The 14,724-nt window shown below is 42.4% G+C and overlaps 1 protein-coding gene across 5 annotated transcripts in view; it reads left to right on the top strand.

Annotated features, from left to right (window-relative positions):
• The window catches only part of NECAB2 (N-terminal EF-hand calcium binding protein 2), a 43,385-nt gene that overhangs the window by 16,038 nt on the left and 12,623 nt on the right, over positions 1–14,724 (top strand). The window lies entirely within an intron of this gene.

Genomic DNA, 14,724 nt, shown 5'->3' with positions numbered 1-14,724 from the left:
AGGTCGATTCTATTATTAGATTCTCTCCTCTTGAACAGTCCTGAGCCTCCTGTGATAAACCCTAATTGGCACATTTTTCTTTTGCCATAGTGCTGAATCCTTGTCACTAGCTGAGCATTTTATCTCTGTCTGTATCAGAAATTGAGATTGGATGATAGTTTGGGACTGAACTGTAGGTGGTTTTGCATATCTTTCTGTGTGTGAATCAGCTTGTCTAACTCAGAGTCATTTTTCTATTCAAAAATAGAATTAATGCATAGGCTTGGGTTGAGGTACTTAAACAGGAGGAGAGGATTATTTTAATAGTGATCTTAAAGTCAGTCTTATTTTTAGTTAAATTTTTGGTGTTCATTTTATTTTTAAACAGAACTGCCATGGACATGTTCAGTTTTATGATCAATCATGCTTAGTATGTTCTTATGCTTTTTTTAAATTCTCAACCACTCTCTGAAACAAGACAGACACATACTTCAGATTACAGTCAATAAAACACCTGCCGATAGAGCTCAGACCTTGATTTAATTTTTTTCCTGTTTTGCTGCATTTAGACTTCTGTTTGACGGTTTTGCCTGTTTTAATTAGCTGTTTCTAGAAATGAGCCCCTGACACATTTATTTAGCTTTCATATTATGGTATGTTTTCTTGTTGTTCAGCCCCTCAGTCGTGTCTGACTCTGCGACCCCATGGACTGTGGCACACCAGGCTCCCCTGTCCTTCGCTGTCTCCTGGAGTTTGCTCAAGCTCCTGTCCACTGAGTCAGTGATGCCATCCAACCATCTCATCCTCTGTCATCCCCTTCTCCTCACGCCCTCAGTCTTTCCCAGCATCAGGGTCTTTTTCAGTGAGTTGACTCCGCATCAGGTAGCCAAAGTATTGGAGGTTCAGCTTCAGCATCAGCCCTTCCAATGAATATTCAGGGTTGATTTCCTTTAGGCTTGACTGGCTTGATCTCCTTGCAGTCCAAGGAACTCTCAAGGGTCTTCTTCAACACCACAGTTCAAAAGCATCAATTCTTTGGCATTTAGCCTTCTTTGTGAAGTCCAATTCTCAAATCTGCATGTGACTGCAGGAAAAACCATAGCTTTGACTTTATGGACCTTTGTTGGCAAAGTGATGTCCCTGCTTTTTAATATGCTGTCTAGGTTGGTCATGGCTTTTCTTCAAAGGAGCAAGTGTCTTTTAATTTCATGGTTGCAGTCACCGTCTGCAATGATATGGAGCCCAAGAAAATAAAATCTGTCACTGTTTCCATTTTTTCCCCATCTATTTGCCATGAAGTGATGGGACTGGATGCCATGATCTTAGTTTTTTGAATGTTGGAGTTTTAAGCCAGCTTTTTTACTCTCCTCTTTTACCCTCATCAAGAGGCTCTTTAGTTCCATTTTGCTTTCTGCCATTAGGATGGTATCATCTTCTTATCTGAGGTTGTTGATATTTCTCCTGGCAATCTTGATTCCAGCTGGTGCTTTATCCAGCCTGGCATTTTGTTCTACATATCAGTAAAATAAGCAGGGTAATAATATACAGCCTTGACATAACTCCTTTCCCAATTTTGAACCAATCCATTGTTCCATGTCTGGTTCTAAGTGTTGCTTCTTGACCTGCATATAAGTTTCTCAGGAGGCAGGTAAGGTGGTCTAGAATTCCCATCTCTTTAATAATTTTCCAGTTTGTGATCCACACAGCCAAAGGCTTTATAGTAGTCAATGAAGCAGAAATAGTTTTCTTGAATTCCTTAGCTCTCTATATGATTCAGCGAATGTTGGCAATTTGATCTCTGGTTCCTCTGCTTTTTCTTTTTTCTCTTTAAAATTTATTTTTTAGTTGAAGGATAATTGATTTACAGAATTTTGTTTTCTGTCACACCTCCACATGAAAGAGTCATAGGTATACATGTGGCCCCTTCCTCTGCCTTTTCTAAATCCAGCTTGTACATCTGGAAGTTCTCGGTTCAGGTACTGCTGAAGCCTAACTTGAAGGATTTTGAGTATTACCTTGCTAGCATGTGAAATGAGTGCAATTGTGCACTAGTTTGAACATTCTTTGACATTGCCCATCTTTGGGACTGAAATGAAAATTGACCTTTTCCAGACCTGTGGTCACTGCTGAGTTTTCCAAATTTGCTGACATACTGGGTGCAGCACTTTAACAGCATCATCTTTTAGGATTTGAAATAGCTCAGCTGGAATTCTAGCTTGGTTTGTAGTAATGCCTCCTAAGGCCCACTTGACTTCACACTCAAGGATGTTTGACTCGAAGTGAGTAACCACACCATCGTGGTTGTGTCATTAAGCCCTTTTTCGTACAGTTCTGTGTATTCTTGCTACCTTTCTTAATCTGTTCTGCTAGGTCCTTGCCATTTCTGTCCTATATTGTGCCCATCTTTGCATGAAATATTCCCTTGGAGTATCTAATTTTCTTGAAGAGATCTCTAATCTTTCCCATTCTGTTGTTTTCCTCTATTTCTTTGCATTGTTCACTTAAGAAAGCTTTCTTGTCTCTCCTTGCTATTCATTGGAACTCTGCATTCAGTTGGGTATATCTTTTTCTTTCTCATTTGCCTTTCACTTCTCTTCTCTCCTCAGCTATTTGTAAGACAAATACAACCATTTTGCCTTGTTGCATTTCTTTTTCTTGGGATGGTCTTGGTCACTGCCTCCTGCACAATGTTACAAACCTCCATATAGATCTTCAGGCACCCTGTCTATCAGAGCTAATCTCTTTGTTACTTCCACTGTATAATCATAAAGGATTTAATTTGAATCATGACGTGAATGGCCTAGTGGTTTTCACTACTTCCATCAATTTAAGTCTGAATTTTGCAGTAAGGAGTTCATGATCTGAGCCACAGTCAGCTCCCAGTCTTGTTTTTGCTGACTGTATAGAACTTTTCCATCTTCGGCTGCGATGAATATAATCAATCTGATTTCGGTATTAACCATCTGAAGGATGAGATGGCTGGATGGCATCACCAACTCAATGGGCATGAGTTTGAGTAAACTCTGGGAGCTGGTGATGGACAGGGAGACCTGGCATGCTGTGATTCATGGGGTCGCAAAGAGTCGGACACGACTGAGCAACTGAACTGAACTGAACTGAACTGAATGTCCATGTGTAGAATCGTCCTTTGTGTTGTTGGAAGTGGGTGTTTGCTCTGACCAGCATGTTCTCTTGGTAAAACTAAGTTAGCCTTTGCCCTGCTTCATTTTGTACTCCAAGGCCAAATTTGCCCGTTAATCCAGGTATCTCTTGACTTCCTACTTTTGCATTCTAGTCCCATGATGAAAAGGACATCTTTTCTTGGTGTTAGTTCTAGAAGGTCATCATGAAAGTGAAAGTTGCTCAGTCGTGTCCGACTCTTTGCGACCCCACGGACTATACAGTCCATGGAATTCTCCAGGCCAAAATACTGGAGTGGGTAGCCTTTCCCTTCTCCAGGGGATCTTCCCAACCCAGGATTCAACCCAGGGTCTCCTGCATTGCAGGCGGATTCTTTACCAATTGAACTATCAGGAAAGCCCAGAAGGTCTTCATAGCACTGTCCAACTTCAGCTTCTTCAGCATTACTGGTCAGGGCATAGACTTGGATTACTGTGATGTTGAATGGTTTGCCTTGGAAATGAATGGAGGTCATTCTGTTGTTTTTGAGGTTGCACCCAAGTATTGTATTTCAGATTTTTTTGTTGACTGTGAGGGTTTTCCGTTTCTTCTATGGGATTCTTGCCCCCAGTAATATATGATGGTCATCTGAATTAAATTTGCCCTTTCCTGTCCATTTTAGTTTGCTGATTCCTAAGATGTCACTCTTGCTATCTCCTGCTGTGACCACATCCAGCACACCTTGATTCATGGACCTGACATCCCAGGTTTCTATGCGGTGATGTTCTGTACACCATCAGACTGTGCTTTCACCACCAGACACACCCACAGCTGAGCATTCTTTCCGCTTTGGTCCAGCCACTTCATTCTTTCTGGCGTGCTAAGTCACTTCAGTCATGTCCAGCTTTTTGTGACCCCATGGACTCTAGCCCGCCAGGCTCCTCTGTCCATGGGATTATCCAGGCAAGAACACTGGAGTGAGTTGCCGTTCCCTCCTCCAGGGAGTCTTTCCGACCCAGGGATAGAACCCACGTCTCTTATGTCTCATGCGTTGGCAGGCGTTTTCTTTACCATTGAGCCACCATTCTTTCTGGAGCTGTTAGTAATTGCTCTGTCCTCTTCTCTGGTAGCATATTGGACACATTCCGACCTGGGGGACTCATCTTCTGGTGATCTTTTTGCCTTTTCATACTGTTCATGGTATTCTCTTAGCAAGAATGCTAAAGTGGTTTGTCGTTTCCTCCTCCAGTCAACCACATTTTGTCAGAACTCTCCACTGTGACTGATCCATCTTAGATGGCCCTGCATGTCATGGCTCATAGCTTCATTGAGTTACACAAGCCCCTCCATCACATCAAGGCTGTGATCTATGAAGGGGGCCAGAGTAATATTCCATTGTATTTATGTACCACATCTTTTTTTTTTTAAGTTTTTATTTTGTATTGGGGTATAGCAGATTAACAATGTTGAGATAGTTTCAAGTGAACTGGGAAGGAATTCAGCCATAGGTACACATATATCCACTCTCCCCCAAACTCCCCTCCCATCCAGGCTGCCACATAACATTGAGCAGAGCTCCCTGTGCTGTCCAGTAGGTTCTTGTTGGTTATCTGTTTTACGTATAGCTGTGTGTACCACGTCTTCTTTATCCAGTCTTCTGTTGATGGACATTTAGGTTGCTTCCATGTCTTGGCAGCCATGAACATTGTGGTGCATGTATCTTTTTTAAAATTTTTATTGGAGTATAGTTGACTTACAGTGTTGCAGTAGTTTTAGGTGGACAGCAAAGTGAATCAGCTATACATAAACATATACATATTTGTTGTTCAATCACTCAGTCATGTCTGACTCTTTGTGACCCCATGAACCACAGCACGCAAGGCTTCCCTGTCCATCACCAACTCCCGGAGTTTACTCAACCTCATGTCCATTGAGTCGGTGATGCCATCCAACCATCTCATCCTCTGTCGCCCCCTCTCCTCATGCCCTTGATCTTTCCCAGCCTCAGGGTCTTTTCCAATGAGTCAGGTCTTCGCGTCAGGTGGCCAAAGTATTGGAGCTTCAGCATCAGTCTTTCCAATGAATATTCAGGGTTGATTTCCTTTAGGATGGACTGGTTTGATCTCCTTGTTCCAGAGGACTCTCAAGAGTCTTCTCCAACACCACAGTTCAAAAGCACCAATTCTTTAGCACTCAGCCTTGTTTATGTTCCAGCTCTCACATCCGTACATGAGCGCTGGAAAAACCATAGCTCTGACTGTGTGGACACACACACATCCACCCCTTTTCAGATTTTTCCCCATGTAGGCCATTACCAAGTACTGAGTGGGGCTCCCGGTGCTGCAGGAGGTCCTGATCAGTTCATCTGTTTCACATGTGGTGGCCTGTGCACGTCAGTCCCAATCGCCAATGTATCCCGCCCCCACCTCACCACACCCTGGTAACCAGAAGTTTTTTTTCTACCTCTGTGACCCTGTTTCTGTTTTGTAAATAAGTTCAGTTGTACTCTTTTTATTTGTTGTTCAGTCATGTCCAACTCTCTGCGTCCCCATGGACTGTAGCCCGCCAGGCTTCCCTGGCCTTCATTATCTCCCGGAGCTCACTCAAACTCATGTCTATTGAGTCAGTGATGCCATCCAACCATCTCATCCTCTGTCACCCTCTTCTCCTCCTGCCCTCAGTCTCTCCCCAGCATCAGGGTCTTTTCCAATGAGTCAGCTGTTTGCATCAGGTGGCCAGAGTATTGGAGCTTCAGCATCAGTCCTTCCAATGAATATTCAGGACTGATTCCTTTTAGAGTGGACTGATTGGATCTCCTTGCAGTCCAAGGGACTCTCAAGAGTCTTCTCCAGCACCACAGTTCGAAAGCATCCATTCTTTGGCTCTCAGCCTTCTTTATTCCACATGTAAGCAGTATTATGTAACATTTGTCTTTTTCTGACGTTTGTCACTCAGTATGACAATCTGTGGGTCCATCCATGTCACTGCAAATGACATTATTTTGTTTTTTTTTTTTAATGGCTGACATTCCATTGTATACATGCACCACATCTTCTTTAGCCAGTCCTCTGTTGATGGACATCTAGGTTGCTTCCATGTCCTGGCTGTTGTAAACACTGCCGCAGTGAACATTGGGGTGCATGTATCTTTTTGAATTATGCCTTTTTTATGGAATATGCCCAGGAGAGGAATTTCTGGGTCATATGGTAGCTCTGTTTCTGGTTTTTCAAGGAACCTCCCTACCGTTCTCCATAGTGGCTGTGTGTGCGCGCTCAGTCATGTCTGATTCTTTGTGACCCCGTGGACTGTACCCACCAGGCTCCTCTGTCTGTGGTATTTTTCTGGCAAGGATACTAGCAAGTGGATTCTTTGCCACTGAGCCACCTGGGAAGCCCATAGTGGCTATCCCAGTTTACTTTTCCACCAGCAGTGTAGGAGGCTCCCCTGTTCTCCACACCCTCTCCAGCATTTATTGTTTGTAGATATTTGATGATGGCCATTATAACTGGTGTGAGGTGGTATCCCATTGTCGTTTTGATTTGCATTTCTTTAACAATTAGTGATGTTGAGCATCTTTTCATATGCTTTTTGGTTATCTGGTTGTCTTCTTTGGAGAAATATCTGTTTAGGTTTTCTTCCCACTTTTTGATTAGGTTGTTTGCTTCTTTTCGATATTGAGCTGCATGAGCTGTTTGTATATTTTGGAGATTAGTCCCTTGTCTGTCACATCATTTGCAAGTTTTTTCTCTCAGTCTGTGAGGATTGTCTTTTTGTTTAGTGTATGGTTTCCTTTGCTGTGCAAGAGCTTTTGAGTTTACTTTGGTCCTGGTTTCTTTTTTGTTATTTTTCATTACTCTAGGAGGGGCATCAAAAAAGATATTGCTGCGATTTAACACAAAGAGTGCTCTGCCTGTGTTTTCCTCTGAGAGTTTTATAGTGTTTGGCCTTACATTTAGGTCTTTGATCCATTTTGAGTTTTTGTATGGTGTTAGAGAATGTTCTAATTTCATTCTTCTAAACTGCTGTCCAGTTTTCCCAGAATGACTTATTGATGAGACTATCTTCCCCCATTGTATGTTCCTACCTCCTTTGTCATGGATTAATTGACTATAGGTGAGTGGGTTTATTTCTGGGCTTTCTGTCCTATTCCTTTGAGCTATATTTCTGTTTTTCTTGCCAGTATCATACTCTTGATGGCTGTAGCTTTGTAGTTTAGCCTGAAGTCAGGGAGCCTGATTCCTTCAGCTCTGTTTTTCTTTCTCAAAATCGCTCTGGCTATTCAGGGTCTTTTGTGTTTCTACTTAAGGTTTTTTGTTTTTTTTTTTAAATTTTTGGCTGTTCTGGGTCTTCGGTGCTGCACACGGGCTTTCTCTAGTTGTGGCAAGCAGACGCTACTCTCTCGTTGTGTGGGGGCCTCTCACTGCAGTGGCTTCTCTTGTTTCAGAGCACGAACTCTGGCCCCCAGCTGTGGCACGCGGTCTCAGGTTGTGGCTCCCAGGCCCCAGAGCACAAGCTCAATGGCTGTGGCACGCGGTCTTAGCTGCTTCACGGCATGGGGGATCTTCCTGGAGCAGGGCCGGAACCCGCGTCCCCTGCATTGGCAGGTGGTCTTAACCACTGGCCCACCAAGGAAGGCCTTCCATTCAGATTTAAAATTTTTTTGTTCTAGTTCTGTGAAAAATACCATTGGTGATTTGATAGGAATCACATTGGATCTGTAGATTGCCTTGGATAGTTTGTTCATTTTGGCAGTATTGATTCTGTATCTTTGCTCCTGAATCTACTGTACCTATAGTTTTTATCATCATTATTTTCTACTTCCTGTTTCCATAGGTTTTTTGTTGTTACTGTAGTTTTTCATACGTGAAATAGAATGCCTAAATTTTTTTGGATAATGAAGTGTAGAAATCTACCTTTGAATGATACTTTCACTGTAGTGATAGATTTCAGAATGTAGTATTTCCTCTCTGAATATCCTTTAATGGTTTTTTATGTCCTCACTCATTTCCTGGTATTAGGATAAAACCAAGTGACCAGTAGTTTGTATTCTAGTTTTGTTGTTGTTTTCTTTTAACATGCTGAGATTTCTTCACTACATAGTATTTTGTTTTCTAAATTACCCCATGGATACTTGAGAAGATGATGTGGGTCATACTTAAAGAATATAAAATCTGAACATAGTTATCCCTTCTTTGTTATGAAACATGTTGTTAAAAAGACAACTTTGTATAAAGGTAAAATTGTCTCTTGTATGGTTATGAAATGAACACATGTGAAAGATTTTATTTGACTCATTAATGTGAGAACCAGTAAAACGTTAAACTGGCTCCAAGGAGAATTCAAAGAACATTTGCCATACATAAGACAACAGGAACTCTGAGACGAATCTGTGAATAAATACAGTCAGTTGCATTCTACCAGGCAAAATTCATATGCATTTCTGTGGATAGGAATTATTTGCATTACTGTCAACTATTTATATGCTAGAGTTTTAAAAGTAGCTCCAAAACAAGGAAAGACCTAGATAACCCAGAAGAGTGTATTGGACAAGGAACCCACTCATCTTTTTTTTTTTTTTGCCTATTTCACATTTTCTCAATAATGCCATTTACAGTAGACATTTATTGTTTGTAATTTATCTGTTTTGTGGGACTCTGTTGGGCTAGTTTCTCACACTGAATTTTATTTTGTCATTTAACTTTTGTAATTCTAACATTTTTCTTCCTGTATATTTAGCCATGCTGTTTGGTGCCTATAGACCTTGTTGTCATATTTTTGTTATGTAAATAATACACATTCAATATTCAAAATGTAGAAAGTAGAGAAAAATACAAAGAAAAATTCCAAACCACTTCTAATTCCTACTATCTAACCTCTGTTACCCTTTTAGTTAATAGTTGATTTCATTGAGCCTGTTTTTTTTCTTATGTGGATTTCTCTAATACACGTAAAATCACTTTGCATACAGATTTTTTTTGCTTTTTTTTCACCTAGCATTTTAACAAACATTTCCCGTATTATTCAAACTGCATAAAAGTATTTTAAATATTCTTACTTAAATTTACATGTTTTTCTTCTTTTGTTGGGATGTTAGATTATGTCCAGGTTTTTGGCTCCTATCAATCAACACTGTAACCTTGGGACATAAATATTTGTCCACATTTGCATTATTTCTTAAGGATAGATGTTCAAAAGTGAAGAATTACTGGGCAGTGGAAGTCTCTCGATACGAAGCAGAATTGCCTTACAAAGTGGTTATATCTGTTTGCCTCCCCACAACCATCCGTAGAGCCGTAGCCTCTCCTGGTGCGCGGAGGTTTCGTAACGCACAAAGATTTAATAATGTCATGTCCTTGTAATGCATTATGCCTTTTGTCATTTATTCTTACCCTTATCTTATGTAATACTTTCCCATTTAAATTCTTCTCGATCATGATATTGCAACTTGTCTTAGTCATTTGATCAAATTTGGTAGCCGAGTCTTTGCACAGGCTTTTCTTTACAAATCCTTGAGTGCTCTTTCGCTTGACATATGCCTGCATCCTGCTTAATCAAATCTGGGACAGTGCCTTTACCTGGGGCAGTTTAGGTGGACTCTCTTCATTGTTATGATCTATCAGGCCTGGCTGCTGTCATAATCTCATATGCTTCCCGTTTTTTTATGATCCTTCTTCTTTTCTGACATTTCACCTTTGGGTAGTCTGCTTTGTTTAGTACGTTGATTACGATTTTAAAGCCACTATACCTGGGACTTTCTAAATCAAAGAAAAAGTGTTAGTTGCTCAGTCATGTCTGACTCTTTGCGAACCCATGGATTGTAGTCTGCCAGGCTCCTCTGTCCATGGGATTCTCTAGGCAAGAATATTGGAGTGGGTTGCCATTCCCTTCTTCAGGGATCAAACCCAGGTCTCCTGCATGGCAGGTAGATTCTTTACCGTCTGAGCCACCAGGGACGGGACTTCTAAAATATACATTATTAACACTGTTAATCCTATTTTTATACCTGGCCAATAAAAAACACTTTCTCTCCTCTCTTGTGAAATTAAAAGATTTGTTAAGATGACTGGCTATTTTTTCCATTGTTTCTCACTCTTTATTGACTTAATCCAATCTGATTTAAATTTAATTATTAGTGGCTCATATTTTTATTTCCTGATCTTGGTAACCTTCATTTTAATTTGGGTGATCCCCCTCACTTTTGTCCACAACTTCCATACTTTCTCTCATTCAATCCTAGGAGATTTGGGAGAAACTCCTGGGCATTCTTTGCTGGAAAGGTGCTCATCTGATAAACTTCCAGAGATATGCAGATTTCTGAAGGTCTCTCTGTTCTGCATGTTAGTAACCTGTCCACAGAAAGCAGACTTCCCAACTCTGACTGTCTCCCTCTAGAATCAGTGGTGCTGGCCTATGGGCTGAGGCATCAGTGATGGTGGAGGGCAGGACTCTACAAGCTACATTTTTACTCTTTTGAAAATAACTTGCCTTTTTTTCATTCAACCAGCCAGTTACATTTATTGACCCCTGACTGCATCCTGAATCTCTTATCTGGGTGCTTTTAATGCACCCATCTAAGCTCATTTTTTTCTGCTTGATGGCTTCTGGCAGCTTTCTCTCTCTCTCTCTCTCTTTTTTTTTCTTCAGTTTTTTTTACTTTGCTGTGTCTTGTTCTTTGGGGGCCATTTGCTTGTCCAGCGCCCATTGATCTGGATCGCGTGTGAGTTCAGCCATCTGCTGGGAAGGGTAATTGATCAGGGAGGTACATCTGGCGGCCAGAATCTGGCGTGCATCCTGCCATCGGCTCATCCAAGTAGTCGGGGCTGCCTCCAGCACCCCTGGTCTGATGGTTGGTGCAGGAGGAGCCCCCCCCCCCAGCCTCCCTGCCTGAGGCTGCCTGTCCTCTGGCCTGTCTTCACCTCCCACCTGTATTCCCTGCCCCCCTGGCCCTGGCCTCCATTTCTCAGTCTCTCTGTCTCTAGCCGTGGTTCCCTTGTGCCATTACTGCTAATTAATTCCCAGTCAGAGTGATTGATGGTTTAATTTTCTTTCCCTGAGAACCCTGTTTTTCCTCGCCTGGCCAGGGACTGGGCAGACTCCCAAGGTGCTGGGGCAGGTGGCTCAGGAGAGTGGGGTCTTGGCAGGGGAGGTCAGATGGAGCCGCACGGGGCTTGAAGGGTCCAAGCCCCTCAGCTCAGCGTTATTTCCATCACCGTCACCCTGGAGTGACCTGGCTGAGCCAGAGCCTTCTCCTGCCCACGTTCGAGTCTCAAAGCCAAAAGACACTCATCCCCATCCAAGAGCCTTGAGCGATGCCCCTGCTGCAGACTCTCGACAAGAGAGGAAATTGTTTCACATCACAGGGCAACATCAGTGGGAAACCCTCTTCATCTTATGCCCAGAGTTCCTCCTCTTGTGGCCGCCAGCTCCCCTCTCTCTGCCCCCAGACTCCCCCCTGCTCCCCTCCCTCTGAGGACTGAGTCTCAGGCACTTTCTTGAGAGACAGTTTAATCCACCCTGCCGCTCTGGCTTCTCTTCCCTCACTTCTCTGAGTAGCAGCAGGAATGCCCAGCGCCCACAGAGTCCACCTTTAAAAAAAAAAAAAAAAAATTTTAATTATTTATTTAAGGGACATATGGAACATTTAGGAGATTCATTAACAAGAGAGACAGGGTCTCGCTGTGTTGACCAGACTAGGGCGCAGTGGTTATTGACAGGCGCAACCCCATTACTGATCAGTGCAGGAGGGTTTTCTTGTGTTTTCTTTTTTTATTGAAATAGAGTTGACTTACAATGTTGTTGTGTTGTTTCTGGTGTACCGCAGGAGGATTCAGTTATATATATACATATATATTTTCATGTTCTTTTCTATTCTGGTTTATCACAGGATATTGAATATATTTCCCTGAGCTATGCAGTAGGATCTGGTTGTTCATCCATCCCATATGACACAGTTTGCATCTGCTAACCCCAAACTCCCAAACTACCCTCTCATGCCTCCCCTCCCCCTTGGCAATGACAAGTCTGTTCTGTATGCCTGTGAATCTGTTTTGTTTCACAAATAAGTTCATTTGTGTTATATTCTAGATTTTACATAATAAGTAATACTTGTCTTTCTACCTTACTTCACTTAGTATGATAATCCCTAGATAATCTCTGCAAACGGCATGAATACTGCATTGTTTTTTTATGACTGAGTAGTATTCTATTGTGTATATATATGCCACATCTTCTTTATCTAGTCATCTGTTGATGGCCAATGAGATTGTTCCCATGTCTTGGTTATTATAAATGTACTGCTATGAACATAGGGGTACATGTATCTTTTCAAATTCTAGTTTTGTCTGGGTATATGCCCAGGAGTGGGGTTGCTGGATCATACGGTAGCTCTGTTTTTAGTTTTTTAAGGGCCCTCCATATATTTTCCATAGGGGCTACACCAGCTTGGGGCTTCCCTGACAGCACAGCTGGTAAAGAATCCGCCTGCAATGCAGGAGACCCCGGTTCAATTCCTGGGTCAGGAAGCTCCGCTGGAGAAGGGATAGGCTACCCACTCCAGTATTCTTGGGCTTCCCTGGTGGCTCAGCTGGTAAAGAATCCCCCTGCAACGTGGGAGACCTGGGTTCAGTCCCTGGGTTGGGAAGATCCCCTGGAGAAGGGAAAGGCTACCCACTCCAGTATTGTGGCCTGGAGATTCTGTGGACTGTATAGTCCGTGGGGTCGCAAAGAGTTGGACACGACTGAGCGACTTTCACTTTCACTCACACCAGCTTACTTTCCCGCCAACAGTGTGGGAGGGTTCCCTTGTCTCCACACCATCTCCAGCATTCGTTACTTGTGGACTTTTTGATGATGGCCATTCTGACTGGTGTGAGGTGGTACCTCACTGTAGTTTTGATTTGAGTTTCTCTGATAATTAGTGATGTTGAGCATCTTTTCATTTACCTACTGACTATCTGTATTTCTTCCTTGGAGAAATGTCTGTTTAGGTCTTCTGCCCGTTTTTCGATCGGGTTGTTTGTTTTCTTGTTGTTGAGTTGTGTGAGTTGTTTGTGCATTTTGGAGCTTAAACCCTTGTCGGGCTCAACATTTGCAAACATTTTCTCCATCCTGTGGGCTGTCTTGTCACTTTTTGATGGTTTCCTTTGCTGTGCAAAAGCTTGATTACATCTCATTTGCGTATTTTTATTTTTAATTTCTGTTGCCTTAGGAGACGAGCCTCAGAAAACATGGGTACGATTGATGTCAGAGAATGTTTTGTCTGTGCTCTCTTCTAGGAGTTTTATGGTGTCATGTGTTGTGTTTGAGTTTATTTTTGTGCCTGATGAGAGGTTGTGTACTAACTTCATTGATGCACATGCAGCTGTCCCGCTTTCCCAGCACCGTGACGTGCTGAGGTGATGGTCTTTTTCCCATTATATATTCTTGCCTCCTTTTTCGGACATTAATTGACCATAAGTCCTTTTTCCCCCCTAGGGCTCTCTGTTCTGTGCCACTGATCCATATGTCTTTCTGTGCCCATATCACAGTTTTTATTACTGTAACCTTGCAGCACTGTCTGAGGTCTGGGTGAGTTATATGTCCTGCTTTGTTTTTTTCTTCCCTCAGAATTGCTTTGGCAGTTCTGGGTCTTTTATTTGTTACTGTTCAGTCGCTAAGTCATGTTTGACTCTTTCTGACCCCATGAACTGCAGCACACCAGGCTTCTCTGTCCTTCACCATCTCCTTGAGTTTGCTCAAACTCATGTCCATTGAGTCGGTGATGCCATCCCACCATCTGATTCTCTGTTGCCCCCTTCTCCTCCTGCCCTCAATCTTTCCCAGCATCAGGGTCTTTTCCAGTGAGTTGTCTCTTCACATCAGGTGGCCAAAGTATTGGAGCTTCAGCTTCAACATCAGTCCTTCCAGTGCATTGAATAGGGTTGATTTCCTTTAGGATGGACTGATTTGATCTCCTTTCACTCCAAAGGACTCTCAAGAGTCTTCTCCAACACCACAGTTCAAAAGCATCAATTCTGTGGCACTCGGCCTTCTTTGTGGTCCAACTCTCACATCCATACATGACTACAGGAAGAACCACAGCTTTGACTATATGGACCTTTGTCAGCAAAGTGATGTCTCTACTTTTTAATATGCTATCTAGGTTTGTCATAGCTTTTCTTCCAAGGAGCAAGCGTCTTTTAATTTCTTGGCTGCAGTCACTGTCTGCAGTGATTTTGGAGCCCCAGAAAATAAAGTCTGTCACTGTTCCCACTTTTTCCCCATCTATTTGCCGTGAAGTGATGGGACTGGATGCTATGAACTTAGGTTTTTGAATGTTGAGTTTTAAACAAGTTTTTTCACTCTCCTCTTTCACCTTCATTAAGAGACTCTTTAGTTCGTCTTCACTTTCTGCCACTAGAGTGGTGTATCATCTGCATACCTAAGGTTGTTGATACTTCTCCCCACAATCTTGATCCCAGGATGTGATTCATCTGGCCTGGCATTTTCCATGATGTACTCTGCATACAAGTTTAAATAAACTGGGTGGCAGGTTAAATACGTTAAATATACAGCCTTGAAGTACTCCTTTCCCAATTTTGAACCAGTCTGTTGTTCCATCTTTGGTTCTAACTGTTGCTTTTTGAC

Source organism: Cervus canadensis, chromosome 18, assembly GCF_019320065.1.
Source record: "Cervus canadensis isolate Bull #8, Minnesota chromosome 18, ASM1932006v1, whole genome shotgun sequence".
In the NCBI taxonomy this organism is placed as follows: Eukaryota; Metazoa; Chordata; class Mammalia; order Artiodactyla; family Cervidae; genus Cervus; species Cervus canadensis.
This window is presented reverse-complemented; position numbering and strand designations above follow the sequence as displayed.